Genomic DNA, 11,768 nt, shown 5'->3' with positions numbered 1-11,768 from the left:
GCTGCCTATGCACAGGGAGACAGCTCAGGGGGCAGGAGTCCATGGAGGGATGGACACTGGGAAGAGGTAACTATGGGGAGGATGTGGGAGGAGAGCTGTTGCATTGTGGTAAACTGTGGTCAATGTCGTGAGACAAAGTATATGTAAACTGCTGTATGGAAAGTGAATTTGCTCTGTAAATCTTCACCCAAATCACAATAATAAATAAAATTTTAAAAACTGTTAATTTGCTATCAACAGATCCTTCCAAGTGTAATTTCTAAAAGATGCCCATCAGGAAGAAAGAAAATGATCTGTTTTGGTTACTTCATGCTGCTCTAACAGAAAATACCACAAATGGGATGGGTTTAACAAACAGGAGTTTATTCTCTTACAATTTTGGAAGCTAGAAGTCCAAGTTCAAAGTGCTGGCCTCTAGGGGCTGTGTGAAACCCCTTGGCCTTGGGTTTCAGGTCTGCCTCTTACTCCCGGCCCACTGAAGCTGGAGGCTTTCTTCACCCAGGCAGCTGCTGGCTGCTGAGGCTGCCAAACTCAAGGTCAACAAGTAAAAAGGCACAGTCCCAATACTACCAAACCACATGGCAGGCCACTGATTCAAGTCCATTGAGAATCCCAAGATCTGCAGACAACGTGACAGGCTGCTGGCCTCCTACACTTGTTAACAAAAAAGTTCTGTTTGTTAAAGCCACCGACTTGTGGTATTTCTGTTATAGCAACACTAGATAACTATGACAATGGGTGTACAAATATCTGTTTGTGTCTCTTTTATTAGTTAGATCTCCAGGGTATGTACCTAGGAATGGTATTGCTGTGTCATAAGATATTACTATTTGAGAAAGTGCAATACCATTTTCCATAGTGGTTGTACCATTGTTCAGTCCCACCAACAATGGATAAGAGTTCCAATCTCATCACATTTTGCCAACATTTGTTATCTGTTTTGTTGTTGTTATGTTTTGTTTTTTTATCAGTACCATTTTAGCTGGAGTGACATGGTATCTCATTGTAGTTTTGATTTGCATCTCTCTAATGGGGAGCTCAGGAGCTCTGGTAGCATAGTGCCTAAGGCACTTGACTGCTACCAGAAGGCTGGTATTCAAACCCACCAGCCACTCCTCGGAAGGAAGATGGAGCAATCTACTTCCGTAGTGATACTGCCTCGGAAACCCAAGGAGGGGTCGCTATGAGTCGGGTCCAACTCAACGGTACATAACAACAACAACAAATGGCCAATGATGGTGAGCAGCTTTTCCTGTGTTCATTAACTGCTTGAACATCCTCTTTGATGAAGTGTCTGTTCATGTCCTTTGCTTATTTTATAATTGAGTTGTTTGTCTTTTTGTTGCTCAGTTGTTGAAGTTATCTATAAATTTTAGAAATTAGGCCATTATTGGAAATAATGAGGATTTTTTCCAAGTCTGTATGTTGTCTTTTTACTCTTTTGATAAAGTCTTTGGTGAGCATAAGTTTTTAATTTTTATGAAGTCCCATTTATCTATTTTGTCTTTTTTTTTTGTATATTTATAGTTATGTTTGTTAGCCTGTTTTTAAAGAAGATTAAGTCCCATATTTTTTCTCCCATGTTTTCTTCTAGGAGTTTTATTGCCTTAGATTTAACATTTAGATCTTTGATCCATTTTAAGTTACTTTTATTCTGTCATGTAAAATATGGGTCTTGTTTCATTTTTTTTCAAGTGGAATCCAGTTTTACCAGCACAATTTATTAGAGAGATTGTTTCCTCCCCACTGAATAGACTTTGCCATCTTGTTGAAAATCAGTTGTCCATAAATGGATGGATTTATTTCTGAGTTCTCAATTCTATTCCATTGGTCTGTGTGTCTATCATTGAACCAATAGTGGGCTGTTTTGATTATGGTTTCTGTGGTAGTTAAGTTTGTGTGTCAACTTGGCTGAGCCTTGTTGAGTGGCTGGGCAGCTGGATATAGTTACTCCCCATGGTGAAATTGGTAATTAACTTCACGGTAGTATGTATTGGAGCAGCTGAGTAGCTGCTTTAGCGATGTGGTCTGCATCTCATATATAAGAAGCAGGTTTGGGAATGGTCTCCAGCTTATGGCACACTTGAACCCTACATGTAGCCAAGTCATTGTTCAGCAGCCTACCATGCTCTGCCAATTGTGGGACTTTCAATGGACTTGAATTAATGGCCTGCTGTGTGGTTTGGTAACATCAGGACTGTGCCCTTTCACTTGTCAGCCTTGGGCTTGTCAGCCTCAGCAGCCAGCAGCTGTCTGAATGAAGAAAAGCCTCTGGCTTCAGTGGTCCAGGAGCAGGAGGCAGAGCTGAAGCCCAAGGTTAAGAGGCTTTCACCCAGCCCCTAGAGCTTGGCACTTGGAACTCAGACTTAAAGCCTCCAAATCATAAGAATAAATTTCTGTTTGTTAAAGCTATCCCATTTGTGGTATATTCTTATCAGAGTGGCACTAAGTAACCAAAACAGTGGCTAAATAGCATGTTTCAGTGTTGGGGACTGGAAACTTTACTTTTTGTGATTCAAAAGCTAGGTATGGGCTCACTGGTATAATTGAACTCAATGGTGTCACTAAGGTTGGTGTCACCCAATGCAGTAATGCATGATGTCCCCACCACCCCCATGGACCTCCTCACATCTCAGACCATACAGAATCCTTAGTATTGTTGATTATCAATTTTGATCATAGAATATTGTTAAATAGAATTGTAAATTACTTAAACATAGTATTTCTTTGATTATATGGATACTAATAACAAAATTAAGGAGCTCTGGTTGTGTAGTGCCTAAGGCATTTGACTGCTAACCAGAGGTTGGCAGTTCAAAGCCACCAGCCACTCCATGGAAGGAAGACTGGGTGATCTACTTCTGTAAAAATTTGGAAACCCAAAGGGGGTAGCTATGAGTCAGAATCCACTTGATGGCAGTAAGTTTGTTTGTGTGTTTGGTGAGATCATCGCTTTATTCTTCTTCTTCAACATTGCTTTGATAATTCAGGGTCTCTTTTCATATAAAGTTGGTCATTAATTTTTCTATTTCAGTACAGAATGTTGTTGGAATTTGTATCAGGATTGCATTGTATCTGTAGATCATTACGTTCAACATTTTTACTATATTAAGTCTTCCAACCTATGAGCACAGGATTTCTTTCCATTTATGTAGGTCTCTTGTAATAGTGTTTTATAACTTTCATTGGATAAGTCTTTTATGTGCCAGGTTAGGTTAATTCCTAAGCATTTTTATTACTTTGGGAGCTACTGTAAATGATGCTATTTTCTTGATTTCGTCTTCTGAGTACTCCTTGTTAGCATTAAGGAGTCCAACTGAGTTTTGTGTGTTGATCCCTATAACCCTGAAACGTTGCTGAATTCTGGTATTACTTCCAACAGTTTTCTTGTGGAATCTTTAGGGTTTTCTATTTATAGGATCATGTCATCTGGGAATAGAAAGAGTTTTACTTCTTCCTTTCCAATTTGGATACCTTTTATTTCTCTTTCTTATGTTATTGCTCTGGCTAGGACTTCTAGTACAATACAGAATAAGAATGGTGATACTGGGCATCCTTACTTTGCTCCCATTCTTAAGGGAAAGGCTTTCTTTCAGTCTTGGTTCATTTAGAATAATGCTGACTGTTGGTTTTGCATGTGTACTTCTAATTTTGTTCAGAAATTTCCCTTCTACCCCTATTTTGCTGAAGTTTCATCAGGAAAGGGTGTTAGATTTTATCATGTGCCTTTTCTGCATCAATTGATATGATCATGTGATTCTTTCCTCTGGTTTATTATATGGTATATTACATTGATAGGTTTTTCTAATGTTGAACCATTCTTGCAATCCTGGTACGAATTCCACTTGATCATAGTGGGTTTTTTGTTTTGTTTTGTTTTGCTATACTGTTGAATCCTGTTGGCTAGAATCTTCTTGACAATTTTTGCATCAATATTTATGAAGGATGTTGGTCTGCAATTTTATTTTCCTTTGGTATTATCTTTGCCTGGTTTTGGTATCAGAGTAATGCTGATAATAAGATAAGGAATATTCCTTCTTCCATTTTTTGAAGAGTTTGAGTTGGTGTGAAGTCTTCTCTGAATGTTCAGTAAAGTTCCCCAGTTAAACCATTTGGGCTTTTTTTGGGGGGGGGCAGTTTTTGAATGACATCTTCAATCTCTTCTTTTGTGATTCTGTTTAGATTTTCTACCTCTGTTTATGTTAGTTTAGGTAGGCAGTGTGTTTTCAGGAATTCATCCATTTGATGTAGGTTTTCCAATTTGTTAGAATACAATTTTTCATAGTAATCTGTTATGATTCTCATTATCTCATTTGGATCTGTTTTAATGCCCCTATTTTATTTCTTTTTTGGTTATTTGCCTCTTCTTGTTTTCTCTTTTGTTAGTCTAGCCAGTGGTTTGATTCTTTCAAGGAATTAACTTCTGGCTTTGTTGGTTTTTTTCTATTGCAGTTTTTTTTTTTTTTCCTCTCCCCTTCCTATTTCATGTATTTCTGCTCTGGTCTTTATTATTTCCTTTCTTCTGGTAGCTTTGGCCTTCATTTGCTCTTACTTCTCTTTTTTCAAGTTTTCAGTCTAAGTTATAGCTTTTGGATCTTTCATCTTTTTTAATGCTGGGACTTTTTGGTATGAATTTTCCTCCAAGTACTGCTTTTGCTGTGTCCCAAAGGTTTTCATATGCTGTGTTTTCATTTTCATTTGACTCTAAGTATTTTTTAAATTTCACTTCTTTTTATTTCTTCTGTGACCCAATACTTTTTTAGTGTTCTGTTATTTAGCTTCCATATAGGTTTTTTTACCCCCCTTAATTCTTCCTATTGTTGATTTCTAGCTTCATAACATTATGGCTACAGAAGAAGATATGTATGATTTCAATATTTTTTAATTTTTTGAGATTTGTTTTGTGACCCCGTATATGGTCTATTCTGGAAAATGATCCATGTGCACTGGAGAAAAATGTGCATTGTTCTAATGATGGGTGGAGTGTTTTACGTATGTCCATTAGGTCAAATTGGCTTATGGTTTTGTTTAAATCCTCAGTGTCCTTACTGATATTCTTTTAAGATGTTTTGTCTAGAATTGAAAATGGTATGTTGAATCTCCCAACTATTATTGTGGAGTTGTGTAATTCTCCTTTCACATTAGTCAATATTTGTTTCATGTATTTTGGAGCAGTGATGTTTGGTGCACATGTATCTATAATTGCTATGTTTTCTTGCTGGGTTGACCCGTTTATTATTATGTAATATCCTTCTTTATCTCTTATAATAGATTTTGATTTAAAGTCTATTTTATCTATATCAGTATGGCCACTCATGCTCTTTTTGCTTACTGGTTGCAAGGAATACATATATTTTTTTCTATCCTTTTATTTTCAGTCTGTTTATGTCCTTATGTCTAAGGTGTGCATCTTGTAGACAGAAAAAGGATGGATCATGTTTTTCAATCCATTCTGTCACTCTGTCTTTTGCAAAGGGAGTTTAAACTATTTACATTTAAGGTTATTACTGAAAAAAAAAAGTATTTCATTTTGCTATTTGTTCTTTGAATGTCTTATATCTTCTTTGTCTTTTTATTCTTATTTTTCTACTATTTTTTGTGTTCGGTTGTTTTTTTATGATGAGTCTTTTATTTCTTCCTTCTTTTCTTTTGTGTATGTTTTCTAGGTGGTTTTCTAGTGGCTACCACAAATATTACATTACATAACTTGCAATTGCAACAACATGTAACAAATGAGTAATACACAATATTAACAAACTGAAACTATTACTGCTTTGTTCCTCCCTCCCTCTTTACTGTGGTGAGTCTCCATTGATATCATTGTACATCCTACAGCCAATAGGTTTACTATGTACTTCTTTCTTATGCACTTAATGTTGTATTGCTTGTGAAACTCAACTATTTAGATTATTCCTGAAAATATCAAACACTTGGTCCTTATATTTGCCCATGCTGCTCCAGTTTTTTTTTTTTTTTTTTTTAAGTCTCTCATCTCTTTTAATTTTCCATGTATAGGTTCAAGTATTGTTTAATGTTCTCTCCTTTCTGTTTGGAAAACCCCCTAAGTAATATTGGCAGAGCTGGTCTGGTCAGGGTAAATACCAGAGCTATTTATTTGGGCATGTCTTGATTTCCCCCTCATTTTTGAATGACAACTTTGTTGGGTAAAGAATTCTTAGTTGACAATTGTTTTTCTTTGATATTTTATTTATGTTGTTCCACTGTCTTCTGTCTTTCAGGGTTTCTGGGGGAGAAATTAGCAATAATTCTTATGAAAGACCTCTTCCTCTTGCTGTTTTCAGAATTTTCTCCTTGTCTTTGGTTTTCAGGAATTTTATTAGAATGTGATACCGGTGGATCTCTTTGTATTTATTCTCATTGGAGTTCACGTAGCTTCTTGTATTCAGGCTTGGTTCCCTATTCAGGTTCAAGAAATTCTATAAGATTATCTCTTGGAAAATTCTTTCTATGCCTTTAATATCATGATGTCCTAGAATTCCAAAAATTCTGTTAGATTTCTTGAGTCCTTTGCCATTTGGTTTTGTTCATTTTTCATTGTTCTCTTCTCTTATTGATCCTGACACAATAAGTCCAGTTCCTCTGTCTTCTAATCTATTGTTGAATATTTCACTTGCATTTTCTAAATTGGTTATTTTATTCTTCAGTTCCAGTAATTCTCTTTGGGTTTTTTTTTTTTTCTGTTGTTGTTTATTTAATGTTTTCAATCTCCTTATTCAGTGTCTCATTTTGTCCCTAGATTTGTTTCCTGATCTCCTTTAGTTTTTCTGCTTTATTTAAACATATTTAACACCATTCTCTGGAAGTTCCCCCTCCCCATTATACTGGTTTCCATAAGAGAAATTTCTGCTGCTTAATGTTTTTCTTTTGATTGGCCCTTCTTCTCTTGTGTTGTTGTTGAAACGGGCCATTTTAATATCTTTTTGTGATAGTTTGCAATTTGGGGTGTTTTGATTTTCACAATATTTTTGTTAGGTTTACCTCCACCATCTCTTCCTATCACTGGAGGGCACTCTTGTCCTTAGGTTCTTTCAATGATGAACCAGCAGTTCTGTCCGAGGATTTCTGTTATTTTTGGCTTCTAGCCTATTGCCGGGAGCTCTGGTAGCATAGTGCCTAAGGCACTTGACTGCTAACCAGAAGGCTGCCGGTTCAAACCCACCAGCCACTCCTCAAAAGGCCGGTTGGGCAATCTACTTCCGTAGTGATACTGCCTCGGAAACCCAAGGAGAGGTCGCTATGAGTCGGGTGGACTCCACAGCACATAACAACAACAACAACAGCCTATTGCCACAGCTCTTAGGTGTTTTAAAAATATTTAAGAACCTGGGTGCTTATTCCAGCTGTTCTCCCTAGGGTGGCAAAAGGGCCCTTCTTCCTTCTATGGGTTTGGCTGTAGCCTGGACTGCACTCCGGGAGCTGGATTCTTCCCTTCCCTCTGTAGGAGTTAAGGGAGGGCTTCTTTGTGGCTGATTACACTTACAACAGTTTTCCACCGACAGAAGATGGTAGTAGTGGGGTTCGGCTTTCCCCAAGACGATGATGGTAGGGCACACTTTATGGCCTTCCCTCACAGAATAAAACATTGCCCAATCCTGTGCCATCCTCACAACTCTGTACACGTTATCCCTTGGCACCCAGTTGTGGGTAGGGAGCCAGCTGTTTCCCTTTGTTATCTGCTTGATGTTTTGTTTTTGTTTTTTTTCCTGGCCCTGGCTAATAGACCTGCCGCTCGGCTTTTTAGTATATCTGGGTCCTCGTGCTCTCTGATTCCTGGTCTCAGAAAGACTCAACACCCGCTGGAAGCACCTAGACCTCTCTGCTTTCCCTCCCCACGGCGCGGCTCCTGAGCACTCACAGTCAATCTGCACCGCTGTAATCAGGCTACCTCTTAGTCAGTTGAGCTCCTGTCTTGTGTTCTTTGTTAAGGTGTTGTCTGTCCACGTACCAAAATGGCTGTAATGAGTCCAGTGCTCCAGCTGCCAGCATCTCTCAGCTTCTGTGCCCACCCCACTCCCCCGTTTCTGGACTTAACCTTGATTTTGCAGCACTTCAGCTGCCATCCAGAAATCTGTGATCTCCGTCTGTGGTTGTTTCAGTGGATTAGTTGCAGGTAGCTAAATGGGAACAACTGCTTACTCCACCATCTTAACCCACTTCCTGGTCAATTTATTTTTTTACAAAGTTGTAAAGGCAATTCAGTGGAGACAGGACTTTTTTCCCCCCATAAATGGTGCTGGAACAATTGGGTAATTATACAAAATAATAATAACTTTTATCTAAATTTCACACCTTATAAAAAATTAAGTCAAAATGCATCATATATCTAAATAGTAAATATAATATGATAAATCTTTAAGAAAATAATCCTACATTTCAGTTAACCCACTGCCATCGAGTGGATTTTGACTCATAGGGAACACCACTGGGTTTCCAAGGCTGTAAATCTTTACGGAAGTAGATTGCCTCATTTCCTCCTGCAGAGCAGCTGGTGGGTTTGAACCACCAGCCTTCTGGTTAGCAGTCAAATGCCTTAACCAATATGCCACCACAGCGTCTTAAAGTTTGGTTAGGGGAAGAGTTTTTAGATATGCCAACAAAAGCATAACCCATGAAAGAAAAAAACTGATAAACTGGAGTTGCCAAAATGTAAAACATTTACTCTCATAAAAGACATTGTTAAGGGAATGAAAACACAAACTAAGAAACTAAACTAGGAAAATAAACTACTCAATTTTTTGTTTAATTGGCAAAAGGTTTGCACACTTTGCCAAAGAAGTTATGTTGTTTTGTTGTTGCCATTGCATGTGTGGTTGAGTCAATTCTGACTCATGGAGATCCATGTGTTACAGAATGGAACTGTACCATAAAATTTTCTTGGCTATCATCTTTACAGAAGTAGATCACAAGGTCTTTTCTTCCATGGTGCCACTGGGTAGATTTCAACTGTCAATTTTTTTATCAGCCAAGGTCAAACCGTTTGTGCCAGCCAGAGACCCAAAGATACACTGATGACTGATAAGCACATGAACATCATTAGTCATTAGGAACATGCAAATAAAGCCACATGAGCTAACACTACACACCTACTATTGTTCTTGTTAAGTGCAGTCAAGTTGGCTCCAACTCATTGCAACCTTATGTATGACAGAATAAAACATTGCCCAATCCTGTGCCATCCTCACAATCATTGCTATGTTTAAGACCACTGTTGCAGCTGCTGTGTCAATCCATCTCATTGAGGCCCTCCTTCTTTTCCACTATTTTACCAAGCCTGATGTCCTTCTCCAACAACTGATCTCTCCTAATGACAATGTCCAAAGTAAAGGAGAAGTCTCACCATCTTTGTTTCTAAGGAGCATTATGGCTATTACTTCCTACAGGGCAGACTTGTTCACTCTTCTGGCAGTCCATGGTACACTCAATATTCTTCACAAACACAATGCAAATGTGTCGATTCTTTTTCAGTCTTCCTTTACAGTCCAGCTTTTGCATGAATATGAAGTGACAGAAAAGACCATGGCTTGCGTCAGACTCATCATAGTCATCAAAGTTACTTCTGTGCTTTTTAACATTTTAAAGAGGTCTTTTGCAGAATATTGTCCCAAGCAATATGTTGTTTGATTTCTTGACTGTCGTTTCCATGGACATTGAGAATTGATCCGAAAAGACTGAAATCTTTTGAAAACACAACTTCGATTTCTTTGCCATTTATCAAGATGTTGTTTATCAGCACAGTTGTAAGGAGTTGTATGTTTAGGTGTAATCCATACTGAAAGCTGTAGTCTTTGACCTTCATCAGTAAATGTTTCAAGTCATCATCACTTTGGGCAAACAAGATTGTGTCATCTGCATATCTCAGGTTGTTAATGAGTCTTTCTCCAATCCTGATGCCAAGTTCTTCATATAGCTCAGATCTGGGGTTTATTTGTTCACCATAGATTGAATAAAGTAAAAAAACACAATCCTGTTGCATATATTTTCCAATTTGTTAAACCATGTAGTATCTTTTGTTCTGTTCAAATCACCACCTCTTGATTCATGTACAGGTTCCACATAAGCACAAGTATTCTGGAATTCCTGTTCTTTGCAAAAGTGCACCCAGAATGCTCTTTGGAAGCAAGAATGGCCAGACTTTGTCTCACCTACTTTGGTCACATTGTAAGAAAGGACCATTCCCTGGAGAAGGATATCATGCTTGGTAAAGTAGAGGGTCAACAAAAAGGGAAAGGCCTTCAACAAGATGGTTTGACACAGTGGCTGCAGTGATCAGCTCAGGTATAGCAAGGATCATGGGGCTGGCACAGGACTGGGCAATGTTTTGTTCTGCTGTATGTAGGGTCACTATGAGTTGGAAACAACTCAACAGCACCTAACAACAACAACATTCTTTGCAACGTTATCAATAATTTATTATAATCCACACAGTCAAATGCCTTCATATAGTTGATAATACAGATAAACGTCTTTCTGGTATTCTCTGCTTTCAGCTAAGATCCATTCAACATCAGCAATATCTTTTGTTCCATGTTCTCTTCTGAATCCAGCTTGAACTTTTGGCAGCCATTTTAAAGTGATCTTCAGGAAAATTATGTTAGCATGTGGTATTAATATTTTTCAATAATTTCATCATTCTGTTTAACTGTCTTTCTTTAGAATGGGCACAAATTTCTCTCTTCCAGAAAATGGATAAAACAAAAAATACTGACAATACTATGTGTTGGTGAACATGTGAAACAACTGGATCTCTCATACACCGATGGTGGTAACTAAAAATTGTACAACCACTCTGAAATGGTTTGGCCATTTCTTTCACAGGCAAACATATATCTACTATACAACACAGTTATTTCACTCCTAGGTATTTATTCTAGAGATCTAAAAATTTGTATACATGCAAAAACCTGTACACAAATGTTTATAGCAATTTTATTCATAATCACCAAAAATTTGAAACCCAAATGTCCTTCAGTGGGTGAATGGATAAAAAAAATTATGGTTCATCCATGGCATGAAAAGCTACTCAGTACTAAAAAGGAACAAATGAAACATCAACATGGATGAGACTCAAAGGCATTATACTTGGGGGAAAGTCAGTCTACAAAGGAGCAGCACAAGGGAATTTTTTGATGCAAAACTACTGTTCTGTATCTTGATTGTGATGGTTACACAAGTATATACAGGTCTTAAAACTCACAGAACTATGGAAGGAACACTATAACCACACACATACACACACTCACGATTGCAATGGTGGTTATACAGGTATTCTATTTGCCAAAACTCATAGAAAACTTTAAATGGGTGGATTGTACTATATGTAAACTTCAACAAAGTTGATTTAAAAAAAAAAAAGTCATTTCCTTTACATGACTAGTAAACTGAAAAACCTTGGGAACACAATCAAGAAAAAAAAAAAGCACACAAATAAGCTCTCAGGAATGAAAAAGAGGACATACTACAGACAGAATGGGAATTTAAAGGAAAATAAAAATGTTTCTAGCTTAAAGACCAAATAGATAAATTTTTAGAAAAACAAATAAAAGCAATTTAAGAAGAAATACAAAGTCTAAATAGCTCCTATAGCCCCTAAAACTAGTAAAAACACACATTACATACACAGCAATTTGACAGGTGGACAGGTGAATGTATCTAGACATTCAAGGAACACGGTCTCTTCTTCCAGAGGCAGGAAAAAAAAAATCACAAAATTGGGTAAATTTCAGCAATGCAATGATTCTTTATCATTC

The sequence above is a fragment of the Orycteropus afer genome, unplaced genomic scaffold, assembly GCF_000298275.1.
Source record: "Orycteropus afer afer isolate SDZICR_OR568_19922 unplaced genomic scaffold, OryAfe1.0 scaffold00017, whole genome shotgun sequence".
Lineage (NCBI taxonomy): Eukaryota > Metazoa > Chordata > Mammalia > Tubulidentata > Orycteropodidae > Orycteropus > Orycteropus afer.
Note: the sequence above shows the minus strand (reverse complement) of the source record.